We start from the raw sequence: 16,857 nt of genomic DNA, 5'->3' as shown, positions 1-16,857 counted from the left end.
TGTTACATTATAATAACAGACTTCCATCCATTACAGGATGGACTTAATGTCATCTATAACACAGTTAGCTAGTCTATGATCACTGAAACTGGGTTTCTTTCTCTGATCATTCCTTCTGTTCACTTTCTGCTTCAGAAACCTTGTCAGGGAAAACAGAGTGACCAAAAACATCTCTAACTCAGACGTCTGAAGCTTCATGTTAGCTTCTGATAAACCTTTGAATACATATTTGCACAGAGCAAGTATGAAGAGATTACAGCAATAAAACATTTTTTATGTACATATGGGTAATGTGAACCTGTCATTTAAATAAGGACTACACCAAATGCTAAGACAGTGGTACTCCCAGTAGATCCGAAGGCCCATGAGACTAACAGTATCAGCCAACACACTGCTCAGTGGAGAGAAGACCGAGAGAAGAAGAGAGACCTCTGGTCTGAGAGAAGAAGAGAACTCAGTGGAGTTAATGATGTTGATTAACAGTCAAAGGGGATTAAAATACATATGAATCTTACACAACAAAAAGAGCTGAGCTTTTAAACTATCATATTTTTATCACTATCACATTTTTTGAACATAAAGACAATAAAATCTCATGTTTAACAATATTAAATGTGTGAAATGTACCTGGGGGGGCTGCCACTTCATCCACAGTCCAGGCTGGAGCATTAACATAGTTATCTTCTTCTTCTTCTTCCATTTCCTCTGAAAGATTAACATCAAACACAAATATATTTAAACATGGTGGTACATAAATACATATAGTAGATAATGTCTTACATGCAGACACACAAACAGAATATGTTAAAGTACCAATTTCTTCCTGTGGATTCCTCTTCATCCTGACCAGATGTTTGAAGTCCTGCTGCAGTCCTGTATGAGGGCTGTTAGGGGGGCGTCTGGTCCGCTGTGGTCCTCTACACTGGACTTCTGCTTCAGAAGGCTGTGAGAGAAATGATAAAGTTTACAGTGTACCAACATATATTTCTCAGGAAAGTATGTGGTTTTTAGTTCTGCTTTGAAGTTGTGAAAGAGTTGTTTGGTTAGCAGCTAATGTCTCAAGTCTTTCCTTTTAGGGTGTGTTTACGGTGTTAACCCAGACTGTGTTGCAGCATCTTCCCCAAAGAAACAATGATGAATAAAAAATGTTATAACTGTTCTCATAGAAGTTCATTGTTCTCCATACTGAGAACCAACATCCATCTCTCCTCCCCTGTACCTGCTTATAGAGCCCAAGTGCCCGCCTACAGCGAGTTCTGGAAGTAAAATGCAATGTCATTGCCATCCCCTCCCGCTCCTCAGATCCTCCTCCTCCATCCACCTCACTGTCCCCCCAGCCCGACTTGTCACCATGGGGAACAGAGCCTTCAGCGCTCTGTCCCCAGCTCTGGAGCTCACTCCCCTGTTCAAAACTCGACTAAAAACCCATCTGTCCAACTTGCTATCTGTAAATACACTGTTCCTGTTCCTGTTTTGTTTGTTTTATTTGTTTTGTTAAACTTCTTACACTTTCTGTTCCCTGTGTTCTGTCTTTTATTGTCTGTAAAGCGACCTGGAGTGTTCAGAAAGGCGCTGTTAAATAAAATGTATTATTATTATGTCTCCATCAACATTAGGGTATAAACCATAAAATGGTAACCGTCGATGGTAGATCCAACCAGCTACCACATGACTGAGGGATTGTATATGTTCAGGTGCTGTAGATGCCAAAGGTCATGGGGCACCAACCTTGTTTTGAGATTAATGTCTTTTATTCACGATGTCTTAGATAAGTACGTCATTACCACAATCCCAAAGTGATGCCTCTGATTGGTGGAAGTCATGTTGGTGAGGAGGGGGAGCTGTATGGAGCCAGAATCGTTATTACATGGGAGAGAAAAAAAAGATCTGAGAGTAAAAACAAGTTTGAGAGGAAAAGTTATCACAATGATAGCAAAAAGATTTTATAAGAGAAAAAAAAAACAATATTAGAGCAAGACTTTTCATAAATAGCAAACATCTCTCAAAATCCTTCTTTAAACTCTCATATGTCTTTTTTGCTGGAAGAGTGAAAAAAAAAATCTCTCTCTTCCTTGTTCTCGAAAAGATAAACATCATACAACATTTATACCCTGGCACATATGGTTGGTATTGTATTAAAATGATCTACATTAACCAAAACAAAAATCCCCCTTTTAGAATACCCATTGCTTAATCCCAAACAAGTCTTTGATACATAAGCTTCTTCTTTAGTTGACTGACACAAACACATTAAATCTCATCATTCCCAATATGTTCAGTAAAGTGAAAAAAAAACAGTGATCATAATTTGAGAATAGACAGCAACTTCCTGATTTATGTTTGTTCTACATTGGTGAAGATAGTTTCAATCAACATTATGTAAGAAAAAAACAATAACGACAATGTGTTGCAGCGTTTTATTCAATGTCATAAAAAGAATTTGCTTCTAGATAGATGTGAAAAAAACATTTACACATTAATATTCCTAACATGCTGAAGCCAAAATCTCTGAGGACATTTGTGAGAACGAGTGATGCAGTGTGCCCCATTTTGGCCAATGAGTAGGAACAAAATATGTCACATGATACACAGGAAACAGGAAACTGAGCAGTCGTCTGTCCCTGTCATCAATCTGCTGATATACAAATCTAAGCATCACATTCTAATAAAGCAGAACAACATCAGGTATCAATGATAACGTGCCCCTTCAGTTAGTCACTGGATGTTTCACAGACTTACATCAGAATACCTTCATAATCAAACATCAAATGCCTTCAAATCGTGTCGTTTTTATTTAAACGAGACACAAACAACTTTGAGAAATAACTCACAGTAAATATTACTTTTCTCTTTTTTCTATGAAATAAATCCCTGAATATTTTTCGTTCTGAGTCAAAAATTTAAACTGTGAAGTAGAAGTCTTCATAGTTTGATATTATAAGCCAGTTGATATTATCATGCAGAGTCTGACTGCTGTGTTTAAACAGATAAAGCCTTCATTACAAGATCCATTGTTTCTATCAGCACAGCTCACTGGTATCCAGTTATGTCTGGACAGACATTACACTGACCGTCAGTAGCAGGAGGAGGCTGTGGTGTCCAGTAGCTGAGGGAAGAAGAACATGATGTTTAGATCAAGGCTGATAGATTTAGGATTCAGAGTGTTTAGGAATGTGTCTCTTACCTTTCAGTCAGATCACTTCCATCAATCCACTTCCATCTCCCTCCTTCAGCTCTCAGACCAAACCAGAATCCAGCAGTCCTGAACTACCCCAACTGTTTTATTGAGTGCATCTGACAAAGAGAGAAACAGTTATCAGATATTTAAACATATAACTAAATAATCACACTGTTATCTACAGACTCAGAGTTCAACCTGGAGAAAATACATTTCAATTTAATAATTGTGTTCATGGGCGTAGTTCATCTAACAGAGGGGAGGAAATTAAATTAAAATTCATCATTTTCATACCAGTGTGTGGAGCATAGCACGGTAGTAAATCGCCAAGGTAGTAAATCTCTTTCATTGGATTTACAATATAAAAGATGAATTTCTAGCAGAATATATCCATGCATTGAAATATTTCACAAGACAATGGCGTAATGACATGTCAGCATCAAACACGGATTTATTATTATAAGTATGTTAATGAGAGAGTATCTCTCTCCCTCTGACTGTTCTCTGAATCTAGAATCGATTGTAGAAAAATGAGTTATAATTTTGAAAACTTGTAGTTGCATCTGAGTTGGAGAAAAAGAATCCCACGAGCCCCTCCGACTTCGCCTGCATTAAGTAAAGGCAGAAACCAAAACAGTGGACCAAACCACTGTGAGGCAGTGGACCAAACCACTGTGAGACAGGACCAAACCCTGTGAGAGAGGGAGGAGGGACCAAATGTTTCTGAACCTAAAACCCATTTGTTGTCCTGTTTGTATTTGTATTATTTCCTATTTACACAATTATTTGAAGTATTTATTATCTAACATACACAGTGCGGTTTAAAGACTTTTTCAGAGGGGAAACACCCCGATTCCCCCCAATTTCCATATATGTGTGTAATAAAAATGTCAGTTTTCCATTACTTTTCCTCTTGACTATGAACAACAACCAAATCTGAACCCTTCCTCTGCAGTCTTGTCGAGCTTCTTCCCAGGTTTTCTGATCAGGAGGAGCAGCGTTATTATACGCATAGCAGTTAGAGTGGAGTAGAGTCCCAGCCATTCGACAAGCTGCACACTGTCTCCCTGAAACAACAGAGAAAACCGAATAAACAACATTCCTGCTTTATGATATTATTATTATTGGATCTAATTAATAGGATCTGAACATACCTTTATCTTTGGGGCAGTAGGCATCAATGCTCCACTGAGCTCGACTGACGTTGAGTTTATTCCAGTTTGTCTCCAGGTCTGTATTTGTTTTGTTAAGTTGTTCCTCTGGGTCCCAGCTGCTGGTTTCGGTTTCAGGTGCTGGTCGTGCAGTAGGTTTGTTATCAGCTCACTTCACTCTGATGACTTACTGTAGCAACTGTAAAATGAACATCAACTCTTAATTATAGTAATATTGTTGTTGTTGTTGTCATTTAGCCACCTTTGGAAGTTATTTGCTGTCCGTCTCACTCTAGGTTCTCCAGCCTTTGGAAGATTTCAACAAATCCCTTGATAAGACTCAAACCAACTCTTAGTCTGTCTCACAATGTTTTCTGACTTCCCCAATGGACCCTGTATTCCTCAGACCAAGCTTAAACTTAAGATCACACTAAAGACTCTAAATATCTTATATTGCATAAAACAGCTGACAACTAGTTTTAAGTAAACATTACTCAACCAGGAGTAAACAGTAGAATAGAATAGTGTACTTGTGGTGAATTCTTTCAGTTATGGTCAGGTGCATATTGACACATTGGTCGGACTCTTGGTGTTACATATTGATGATTGTGTCAGGACCTTGTGTTCACTCAGATTTATTTTTGCATACCAGCTATCATTGTCGCTCTCATACTACGTCATCTACAGCGCGCGGTCGTGCTGCTGCTCAGGCCGGTGCATTCCATGCTAAATGATTTATTTATCGACACTAACATGCTAGATCAGGCTTGATCACACACTCTGTATTAATGGTGGACACATTTATGTTGGTCTGGGTCTGATCTGGGATTCGTTGACAAGAGATATCACCTGCATTTAAGTATATGTACAGTGCATGTGTATTTTCTCTGGGGCTGCTGTCTCATTGCATGTGGCAGTTCATTTATATATCAAATATTGGTTTCAGACAAAAAACTACTACTCTTATCTTTAAGGCTTGTCTCATGTCTAAGTGAGAGTTCATGCATGGACTGTGTTCAGTATACTTACGGTGGTAGACGACGACTGCTATGATGACGGACAGCAGAATGACACAAAGAATCCCCAAACAACAGGCCAGACGCTGTATGGACATTAACATCTGTGTTTACTGTCTTTGTTAGCAACAATCCTGCTGAGAATGAGAAAAGACTTATTGCCAAGTATGAAAACGGTATTACAATTATAAAATCATTTTACATTAACAGCTTACCGTTTTGTCAGCAGTTCTTCAGTTGTTTTCCTGTCCTTCACTTCATCATACACAGTTTCCTCTCCTTTCTAGCTGAAAGGTTGAAGGACACAATCTCAAGTTAATGACTGCGTATGGGGTGAAATAAAGACTTTAAAGGCTTATTTGTTCATGTCAAATAACAAAATCCCTCCAGATGAGATGGCCGTTTAATACAGAGGCCCTGAAGCGCTGTAAGTAATATTCTTTCTTATAAGCACAATATAATCACTTATGAGAACAAGTTAGTTTTCTTTGAAATATACTGTTGGGTGTAATGGTTGATATATGTATATTTGCATCTATGGATTGGATTTTAGTGTGTATTGTATTTCAAACTTGTATTATTAATTGTATTAGCTGTATTAGTGTATGTGTCGACCTGCCCAGGGACTACAGATTATTGAGAAGCTAAATCGGGTACAATGCATCTCTTCTTCTTCTTATGTGATAATGATGTTGCACACAGCCACCATATCATTTTCAGAACTCAGCAGCTTAAGATAGTTAGAGACTTTAGGGGCTCTGTGCTTTTGTCCAATAACGTCATGTTTTCAGACAGAGAACTATCAGCTAAAACCACAGATGTTGAAATTGTCTCACACTTAGACCCTAGACAAAAAGGGGAAACTCTGCCTTTTAAGGGGAAATACTTAGAAAACCATTAAAACCGTCTCACACACACACAGTAAATAAGGCCCTCCTATAAGGCCTCTATTGCTTAGCAAACTGATCCCCCAAATGACTTGATGTGATTGGTCGAGCCAGCTGTCAGTCAAGACATCACTATCCAAGATAGCAACCCCAGTAATGCAAATGCTGCAGCTATTGGATTTACTTTCTGATCAGAACTGTATTTTCTATCCAGTATTAGTGAAGAAATACCAGTACAAGAATTCAACGTTGCATATGATCACATGAACAAAGATACAGTATGATGAATAACAAAAGCATTAGTTAAAGATATCTGTTATTGATATACTGTACTTGAAAGAAATACTACACTTACCTTGGGGTGGAGGATGTTGGTTACTTTTGAATACAACCGAAGCGTAGCTAACCTCCTCCTCCGCCATGGTTCCAGTCGCTCTGTTGGGTTCTGCCTGACTTGCAGACAGAGAGTACTGTTGAAATAAAACCACAGCGCATCTGTAAGTCTGAGAACAACTTCTGTTTTTGGTTGAGCAAGGTATTTGCAATCATGATTGGCTAAATATGATCTTCCAAACCATGTACAGTGTTTTCTTTAGCATGCTTGCTCAACGTGCTTCAAAACAAGCGTTATGTCTGTTATCTATATCTATACTGTCACTAAGTCATACAAGGCACACTGCTCACAGATAGATGAGTCTTTTCTAAACAATGACCTGTTTACTAGTCAAATTACACATTACATATTTGTGATATTGCGTCATTGCTCATCATTCTGAGAATAAACATCCATCACTAATCCCTTTCTCAGTCAGTTTACCTGTGCGTATCCCAGAATGCACTGCGTAAAAGGCATAGGGAACATGTAAACTCTAAAAGCTGCAAGGACACTGAGGCCAGATCTGCTTCTGTCTCATCGGGGTTTAACATGTTAAATAAACTGATATTTACAATAGAAAGAGAAAAATCAAGCCAGCATCTAACTGACGTGATACATTTAATTCAAGTGTCAATTTTTCAGACACACACCAACAGCTTTGTAAAACAGTCTTTGTGAAGACTGATAGGAAAATTATACAGTTTACATTGTATTCATTTAATTCCTCAGAAAAGTGTGTGGATTATAGTTCTGCTTTGGAGCTGTGAAAGAGATGTGGTTTGGTTAACAGCTAATTTCTCAAGTCATTTAATGGTTTTAACCCATACTGTGTCTGCTGCATCTTCCCACGCTGCTGCCGTCAACCTTTCAACCAACAGTACCTTTCATCAACAATACATTCAATAACTTATTTCTGCTGAGATAGAAAACCCATTTGACAAACAAAATTCTACTTTTCAAGGCCTATTTCCTATAGGCTTTGCCCTCTCTGAGCTGTCCCTATTGGGTTAACCTTCACAGTCGTGAAGATTTATTTGCGCCTTGTGCCTGCAGGTGGGTCAATCAAAATGTATTTATACATCAACCAGCAGGTATCCAAAGTGCTTAACATCAGAAATCAAGAGTAAAAAAACATGTACAATAAAAGAATGAACATAGAAAACAGTAAAATCAGAAAAGAATGAAGAAACATCCGGACCCTGTCATCTAAGGCTGTAACGATATGGAAAATAAAACCAAAATCGCGACACTCAGCTCAACAAACCTGTGTCGTGGAGTGAGAAGGCAGAATCGCAACAGAGGTGGGTAGTAACGAGTTACATTTACTCCGTTACATTTACTTGAGTACGTTTTTGAAAAACAAATTGTACTTCTAGGAGTAGTTTTAAATCACTACACTTTTACTTGAGTAGATTAGTGAAAAATAAACTGTCTTACTCCGCTACAATGAGCTCGTTTTCTTTTTACTCTTTGGTAATCTACTCGTCATTGTTTTTGCCCAGCGTACGTCTCATTTAATGTTTTATTTTGACAGAGAGAGTCTTCCGCTGAAGGCTCTACCACGTGACTGTTTCAATCAAACGTCGTTGTGCAGTCACGTGACCATACTCGATCTCAGCGTCGGGACAGGTTAGCTTCACGGTCGTAGCAAATCAAGATGTCAGAATCAACCGTCGCCAAGGCAACGCAGACCAGGAGGAACTCCCCCGGCTCATAGTGAAAGCATGTTTACCTTTAGGAAAAGTGGGAAACAGCAGCTACATTGTGCGGGTCTTCTGTGTCGACAAAAAACAACGGACATGTGAGCGTTCAACAAGTCAACATCTAACCTGAGGAGACGTAGCGGTAGTTTTAGTTTCTGCTGTGGAGAGGTGGATCTTTGTCTTTTAGGTTACATACAGTATGTTTTGCACATGCAGTATCCATCCAAATTTGATGTGACAAGTCTCTTCACAATTAATTTTAATTTATTTTATTGATTGGATGAACTATAATTTGCCTAAAGATGATTATTTTGTATTTTTGTCGGTCTGATTGATGCTTGTGTTAAGAAATAAATCAGACGTTACTCAACAGTTACTCACTACTTAAGTAGTTTTTTCATCAAGTACTTTTTTACTCTAACTCAAATAATTATTTGGAGAACTACTTGAGTCATATTATTCTAAAGTAACAGAACTTTTACTTGAGTACAATTTTTGTCTACTCTACCCACCTCACCCAGCTCCACAAACCTATGTCACGGAGTGAGAAGGCAGAATTGCGACACACCCTTCCAACTCCCAGAGTTATCCTTCCCATCCAGATCCAATGCTACCACATCTTTCAAATACCATTAGTATTCGTCCTGTTGGTGCCTTATTCCTGTTTTGTCTGGTAAATTTAGCTTAAAGCAAAAGGGGGGGCAGCATAACGCTAATGGAGGTGTAGCTAACGTTACGAATGGCTGATTCCGGTACCTGAGTCTGTTTCCCGACGGTTCAGTAAACTGCCATTAGCGACCTTAGCATTGGTGTGCTAGCTAACTTACCATTAGATTAGACATATCTATACAGTTAACATTACTGAGGATTTGTGGGTTAGCCAGAGTAGTTAACCGTGGTCAAAACAATCATACTAAAAATAACTGAGCGCGTTGAACGGTGTCGTAATCTTATGTTACCCACCAAGAATTACATTAGCTACATGTCAACCAGCCTTTACAGTAGGTACCAAAGACCCTTTCCTCTTTGTTCCCCTACAGGTTGGGAGGGGAAATGTACCAATATTTTTATGTCTCATTCCAACGAGCTAATGAACCACTGAAACGATTTTGTAAACATTTTAAGGTCCCAAAAAAGAATCTTTGGTGTTGGATCGATAAATAAATACTGAAAAATCAATAAATGAGGTCTCTGTTGTATAACTGTGTTGCAAAGTGGGATGTTATCAATGACAAAACAATGCTATGAGACAGAAAAAAGTTGTATTACGTTTACTGAGAGCCCAAAAAATAAAGAATAAAGGTTTGTAGAATCGTGGGTCAGTCTGGCATCTGGGTTGCCCTGGGCAGAGTGATGTCACACTGGGGGCATGTGCGGATAACAGGTGGTGGAAGGGAGATGGCCAGTTTCTCCCCTCCCCCACATAAACTGCCTGTCCACGGTGCTGAAAGTGTTAAAGCACTTCGCCCAGCTGGCAGCAGGGAGCCGTGTCGTCGTACGGCCAGTGTGGAGGAAGAGCCGTAGCTTTGTGTTTGAAGATGCCAGGCCTAGATATACTTAGAGCAGAGAGATCCACGGACTGCGGTGGGCTTGAGGTGTGGTCTCAACGTTACAGTCTGCTGGGTTCATGTTCTGGTCAGATCATACGTGTGAAACTAGGTTGAACCATATGCAGACAACAACGCAGAGACAGGAGAGTTTAACAAGTTTAGTCCAATGTCCAGGTTAGGGAATGCAACAGGGAAAAGTCAAGTCCAAATCAAATGGGATTCGGGGTACAGAGCGTGCGTGGTACCGTGTTTCCGAAGGCCTGTGTGCAAAATCCAGAGATCCAGTGTGGAGAGCAGGATTGGTGGATAGCAGGAGTCCGGTTCACAGAACTGTGGCAGAAAGAGAATAATCAGGGCGAGCAAAACCACAAAACAACTAGTACAAACGGGTAGAGTGATGACAAGACTCACGTGGTCATCTTGACTATGATCTGACGAAGAGTGGTAGGTTGACCAGGTATTTGAAGCAGAGGTGATTAGTGTAGATGAGCTGCAGCTGGAACCCTGACTCCTGCACACCAGCATTCACTCCTGCATATAAGGACACACAGGGGGGGGGGGGAGACAGAGACAGAACTACCAGCAGCAGCAGGCCTAACAGAAAAATTCACCAGAATGCAGAAAATGAAGTGTTTCAGTTTTGCTTGACAGTGGAGATCTCAACCCCCCCCCTATTTTGAACCCAAGTTACGCCCTTGTGGCTGTGAACTGTGTTGCGTTGTTGGGTATATGGATTGGACATGGCTCTGCACAAATGAACTTCCTGATGGATACATAAAGTTAATTGAACTGAATTGAAGGCCAGAGCTGCTTCTGTCTCATCTGGATTAGACATGTTCTGAATAAGGTTGGTCCTTCTCGTAGTTTATTAACATGTGCTGACATGTTCGAGAAAAATAAGAGAAAGAAAACAATATCTGGCATACACTTTATTCAATGTAATGGACTAAAATATGAAACTGCTTCTAGATAGAAAGATGACACTTAACCATCAGCTGTATAAGTACATATAGAAACAGACTCTGGAACATTGTGTTGAGAACAAGTGATGCACCGCCCTCTGCTGGCCAATCAGGAGCAACACAATACAATGTCATAGAACAGAAAATATAAGCACTGCAAAGATCCTCTAACGGTCTCTGACATTGCATCTCGAACAAAGAAGAAGAAAATCACCTTTAAAATTATTGATAATTAACAGTTTAGTGCCCTTCAGGACAGTCACTGTATTTTCTTAAATGTGGTGTCACACCATAACTCTATAATCCAACGTCTAACTCAGTTACATTTAATCTAGGTGTCTACTTATCAGACACACACAAACAGTCTGAAAGTCTTCATAGTTTCATATCTATGAGACAGTTGATATTCTCATGCAGAATATGACTGCAGTGTTTAACCCTCGTGTTGTCTTCACGCCGACCTGCACAGTTTGGAGTCAAAATTTCAAACAAAAAAAACCTTTTATCACGTTTTGCTTGTCTTTGGACACTTTTGTGTCTTTCCCCCGATGTTTTTGTCACTTTTTTGACATTTGTTGACTTTCTCCGACCCTTTTGAAATCGTTTTTTGTTGAGTTTTCTCCGAAATTTTTTAAGTTTTTTTATTTCTTTTTTATTTCTTTACATTTGTCACTATGTTCGGCATTTTAGTCACTTCTTTATACATTTGTTCACATTTTAGTCACTTTTATTGACATTTGTCTTTTTATCTTTTCTTTTATATTATATATATATATATATATATATATATATATATATATATATATATATATATATATAATATTTACATTTATCACACAAGTTCTTTATCTATTTTTTTCTCCAAATGCTTAAAATTGACAAAAAACACAAAAAGTCAATAAAAGTAGTCAATGATTTTGGGACAATTTGTTGAAAGAAACCTAAATTCTGATGTAGAAACTTTTTGAAAAGGGGTCAAATTGACCCGAAGACAACAGGAGGGTTAAACTCTAAAGCCTCTTTTTGCAGATCCATCGTTTTCTGTCAGCACAGCTCGCTGATGTCAAACGACGCCCTGGACAGAAACTGCACATGACGTCAAAGGGAGGTCCTATCCAGAAGCTGAGGGAAGAACAAGACACTTAGATCAAGGAAGACAAAACTTATCATTCAAAGTGTTAGGAATATGTATCTTACTCTACAGCCAGATCACTTCCATCAATCCACTTCCATCTCCCCTTTTCAACTCTGAGGACAATCCAGTATCCAGTCTCATCCTGCGTCCCCAGCTGTAACCACTGATCATATCCTGACAGACACACACGGTCATCACATATTTAAACATGATCTACATCTCACTTTCAAAGTTCCCGCAGATTTCTCATTACCTTTTCCTCTGTCTATGTACAACAACAAAATCTGCGTTGTATCCTCTGCAGTTTGCCCGAGCTTCTTCCCAGGTTTCTGATTAGAAGGATCGGCGTCGTGTATCTCATAGCAGTTGGACTCGTTGAGGAACCAGTCCTCCTGACAAGCTTCACGCCGTCTCTCTGAAACTACAGACACCAACCATAAACAACTGCATCGTCATGGTATTTCTATGATTATGTTTGACTTAAAGCAACACTGGAGAACTTTTCCCACTTCAATCCTCCTACAGGTTGGAAGCAGAATTGTCCGTTACGTTAAATTACCCCTACCAACTGTAGGGGGACGAAGCGGGAAAACTTCTAGTGTAGCTTTAATTAAATGGATCCGTACAAACCGTTATTTTCTTTGGGGCAGTAATCATCAACTGTGGTCATGTTTTGTATCTGTGTCTCAGCTCCTGGTTTCGGGCTTAAGCTGCTGGTTTTCTGCCCTCAGCTTGGCGTCATTTTCAGAAATGACAGAGGTACTATAGTGACAGAGTTTGGGGCGTTGAGACTTGTTTAAACGGAAGGATCAATATAGAAAGACACAACGAAGAAGGAAATTACATGATCATATTAGATATTAAAAGATTGGTTGACATGTTTTAAATGTATCTTTAAACAATGGTCAGGTGTTATATGGACATTGAAACTGGGGTTTCTTGCTCTGATCATTCCTCCAGTTCATACTGGAGAATAACAGATTCCTTTCTAATGTACTTCCATTATATATACGGAGGGGACAAAGTCCACAGTCCTACTTCTGTGATAAACACATTGTAGCTTTATCTGAAAGCAACATGAGGTTCAAGTAGTGTAAATATCTTCTTGTCTCATCTTCATCGTTGCAGGAAGAGGAGGAAGGACTAAACCGAGCAAGAAGTGTTTCTATGTAGTACATATGGCATCTGACAAAATGTGAACCGGTCCTTTAAATAAGGACCAAATCAACAAGCTAAGACAGTGGTACTCACAGTAGATACGAAGGCCCATGATGACTAACAGTATCAGCCAACACACTGCTATCAGTGGAGAAGACCGAGAGAAGAAGAGAGACCTCTGGTCTGAGAGAAGAAGAAGAACTCAGTTAAATACATGTTGATTTAAAGGTACAGTTCAAGATGCTTTGAAAACATCCCAGACAAGATTTGTGACAGATAAATAAAGATCAGTAAACATATATCATGCTCAGCAATAATAAATAAATGTGTGAAATGTACCTGGAGGGGCTGCCACTTTCTCCACAGTACATACTGGAGCATTAACATAGCTAGCTTCTTCTATGATTTCCTCTGGAAGATCAGAATCAAACACACGTTTACATGTTTAAATTCAGTTTAACTGCAAATATGTTGAGAAAAGATGGATTATATGATCAATGATAACATGGTAAAATCGTTTGCTGGCAGTCATGCAAAGCAAGAAGATCAATAATCAACAATCCTAAAATCCTCCTTTTTAAAATACAATTTTATGTTTTCTTAAGTTGATAAATCGTCAGGTTTTTCACAACTTACACTGAGACTAAATAAATCAAATCATTCCCAATGTGTTGAGCAAAGCAGAAAACTCACAACACGGCATTGGAGATGAATGTGGACATTTTAAAAACCTGTTGTAAAGCATAAAAAAAACCGTCTCACATTTGAAAACGCACAAAGAATGTAGACAACATCCTGGTAAGCATAAATATCTAGTAGATAAGATGTACAAATATAATAAAAACAATTTTTTAAAGTACCAATTTCCTCCTGTGGGTTCCTCTTCATCCTGACCAGATGTGTGAAGTCCTGCTGCAGTCCTGTATGAGGGCTGTTAGGGGGCCGGCTGCTCCGCTGTGATGCTCCTATTTGAGGTTGTGTCCTATTTTTCTCAGTTTATGGTTGATTATCATTTTTTCTTTCAATGTGCTTCTCTCACACATCCTGTTCAATGATGTTGCAACTTCCTGAATTATGTTTGTTTTACATTGGTGAAGATAGTTTCAATCAGCATTATGTAAGAACAATAAGAAAGACAATGTAAGACAATAACATGTCACAGCGTTTTTATTTAATGGAATAAATCATGCATTTGCTTCTAGATAGATAAATAGAAAACATTTTACACGTTAATATTCCTAACATGCTAAAACCAAAATCTCTGAGGACATTCTGTTGAGAACGAGTGATGCAGTGCCCCCATTTTGGCCAATGAGTAGCAACAAAATATGTCACATGATACACAGGAAACAGGAAACTGAGCAGTCTGTCTGTCCCTGTCATCAATCTGCTGATATACAAATTATAAGCATCACATCTCTAATAAAGCAGAACAACATTCAGGTATCAATGATAACAGTGCCCCTTCAGTCTAGTCACTGAATGTTTCACAGACTTAACATTAGAAAACCTTCATAATCAAATATCTAAATGCATGTCTGTTTTATTTAAACGAAACGTACAAACAACTTTGAGAAATAACACTGTAACTATTACTTTTCTCTTCTTTTTCTACAAAATAAATCAACCTGAATATTTTTAGTTCTGAAGACAAAACATTTAAATTGTAAGTAGAAGTATTCATAGTTTGATATTTATAAGCCAGTTGATATTATCATGCAGAGTCTGACTGCTGTGTTTAAACAGATAAAGCCTTCATTTTGCAGATCCATCTTTTTTTCTCACCACAGCTCACTGATATCCAGTTATAGTCTGGACAGACATTACACACTGACCGTCAGTAGCAGGAGGAGGAGGCTGTGGTGTCCAGTAGCTGAGGGAAGAACATGATGTTTAGATCAAGGCTGATAGATTTAGGATTCAGAGTGTTTAGGAATGTGTCTCTTACCTTTCAGTCAGATTACTTCCATCAATCCACTTCCATCTCCCTCCTTCAGCTCTCAGACCAAACCAGTATCCAGCAGTTCCTGAACTACCTGAGCTGACTGCATTGAGTATATCCTGACAAGAGAGAACAGTTATCAGATATTTAAACACTATAACTAAATAATCACACTGTTATCTACAGACTCAGAGTTCAAACCTGGAACCTAGAGGATATGTTTAGTAAGTAGTCTGGCAAAGCTGTTTTATATTTACATGACTGACTTAGTTCGGCTCATTTTATAGAACCAGTGTGGAGCATTAAAGCACGGGGGGGGGGGGATTAGCAAGCTAGCCCACGCTAAGAAGGTAAATCTGTTTCATTGGGTTTTGAAATATAAAAAGCTGTTGAATTTCTAGCACTGAATATGTTTATGTATTACAATTATTTCACATGCAATTGCAGGCGTAATGACATCACTGGTCAGCAGACACACACGTCATTATTATTCATAAGTACAGTGAGGAAAATAAGTATTTGAACACCCTGCTATTTTGCAAGTTCTCCCACTTAGAAATCATGGAGGGTCTGAAATTGTCATCGTAGGTGCATGTCCACTGTGAGAGACATAATCTAAAAAAAAAATCTAGAAATCACAATGTATGATTTTTACTTATTTATTTGTATGATACAAATGCAAATAAGTATTTGAACACTGTCTATCAGCTACAATTCTGACCCTCAAAGACCTGTTAGTCTGCCTTCAAAATGTCCACCTCCACTCCATTCATTATCCTCAATTAGATAAGCACCTGTTTGAGGTCGGTAGCTGCATAAAGACACCTGTCCACCCCATACAATCAATAAGAATCCAACTACTAACATGGCCAAGACCAAAGAGCTGTCCAAAGACACTAGAGACTAAATTGTACACCCCACAAGGCTGGAAAGGGCTACGGGGACATGTCCAAGCAGCTTGGTGAAAAAAGGTCCACTGTTGGAGCAATCATTAGAAAATGGAAGAAGCTAAACATGACTGTCAATCTCCCTCGGACTGTGGCTCCATGCAAGATCTCACCTCGTGGGGTCTCCATGATCCTAAGAAAGGTGAGAAATCAGCCCAGAAAACTACGGGAGGAGCTGGTCAATGACCCGAAAAGAGCTGGGACCACCGTTTCCAAGGTTACGTTGGTAATACACTAAGACGTCATAGTTTGAAATCATGCATGGCACGGAAGGTTCCCCTGCTTAAACCTGCACATGTCAAGGCCCGTCTAAAGTTTGCCAACGACCATTTTGATGATCCAGAGGAGTCATGGGAGAAAGTCATGTGGTCAGATGAGACCAAAATAGAACTTTTTGGTCATAATTCCACTAACCGTGTTTGGAGGAAGAAGAATGATGAGTACCATCCCAAGAACACCATCCCTACTGTGAAGCATGGGGGGGTAGCATCCTGCTTGGGGGGTGTTTTTCTGCACATGGGACAGGGCGACTGCACTGTATTAAGGAGAGGAGGACCGGGCCAGGTATTGCGAGATTTTGGGGAACAACCTCCTTCCCTTAGTTAGAGCATTGAAGATGGGTCGAGGCTGGGTCTTCCAACATGACAATGACCCAAAGCACACAGCCAGGAGAACCGAGGAGGGGCTCTGGAAGAAGCAGATCAAGGTTCTGGCGAAGCCTAGGCAGTCTCCAGACCTAAACCCAATAGAGAATCTTTGGAGGAAGCTCAAACTCCGTGTTTCTCAGAGACAGCCCAGAAACCTGACTGGTCTAGAGAAGATCTGTGTGGAGGAGTGGGCCAAATCCCTTCT

General features: G+C 39.3%; 3 long non-coding RNA genes and 1 pseudogene across 3 annotated transcripts; all 4 read right to left on the bottom strand.

Moving 5' to 3' along the window:
- Positions 1–368: 368 nt before the first annotated feature.
- LOC116685476 (uncharacterized) lies at positions 369–979 on the bottom strand. The gene is made up of 3 exons (XR_004330957.1): positions 814–979; positions 628–705; positions 369–436 (listed from the first exon to the last, which is right to left on the bottom strand). It is a non-coding gene; the product is annotated as an uncharacterized LOC116685476 (long non-coding RNA).
- Positions 980–2,228: 1,249 nt separating this feature from the next.
- Positions 2,229–4,482, bottom strand: LOC116685475 (C-type lectin domain family 10 member A-like; annotated as a pseudogene).
- A 24-nt stretch (positions 4,483–4,506) lies between these two features.
- LOC116685477 (uncharacterized) lies at positions 4,507–14,166 on the bottom strand. The gene is made up of 4 exons (XR_004330958.1): positions 13,977–14,166; positions 13,456–13,527; positions 13,210–13,299; positions 4,507–4,528 (listed from the first exon to the last, which is right to left on the bottom strand). It is a non-coding gene; the product is annotated as an uncharacterized LOC116685477 (long non-coding RNA).
- A 641-nt stretch (positions 14,167–14,807) lies between these two features.
- Positions 14,808–15,169, bottom strand: LOC116685479 (uncharacterized). The gene is made up of 2 exons (XR_004330959.1): positions 15,065–15,169; positions 14,808–14,989 (listed from the first exon to the last, which is right to left on the bottom strand). It is a non-coding gene; the product is annotated as an uncharacterized LOC116685479 (long non-coding RNA).
- Positions 15,170–16,857: the final 1,688 nt, after the last annotated feature.

The sequence above is a fragment of the Etheostoma spectabile genome, unplaced genomic scaffold (genome assembly GCF_008692095.1).
Source record: "Etheostoma spectabile isolate EspeVRDwgs_2016 unplaced genomic scaffold, UIUC_Espe_1.0 scaffold00569869, whole genome shotgun sequence".
NCBI lineage: Eukaryota > Metazoa > Chordata > Actinopteri > Perciformes > Percidae > Etheostoma > Etheostoma spectabile.
Note: the sequence above shows the minus strand (reverse complement) of the source record. Positions and strands in the feature narration are given on the sequence as shown.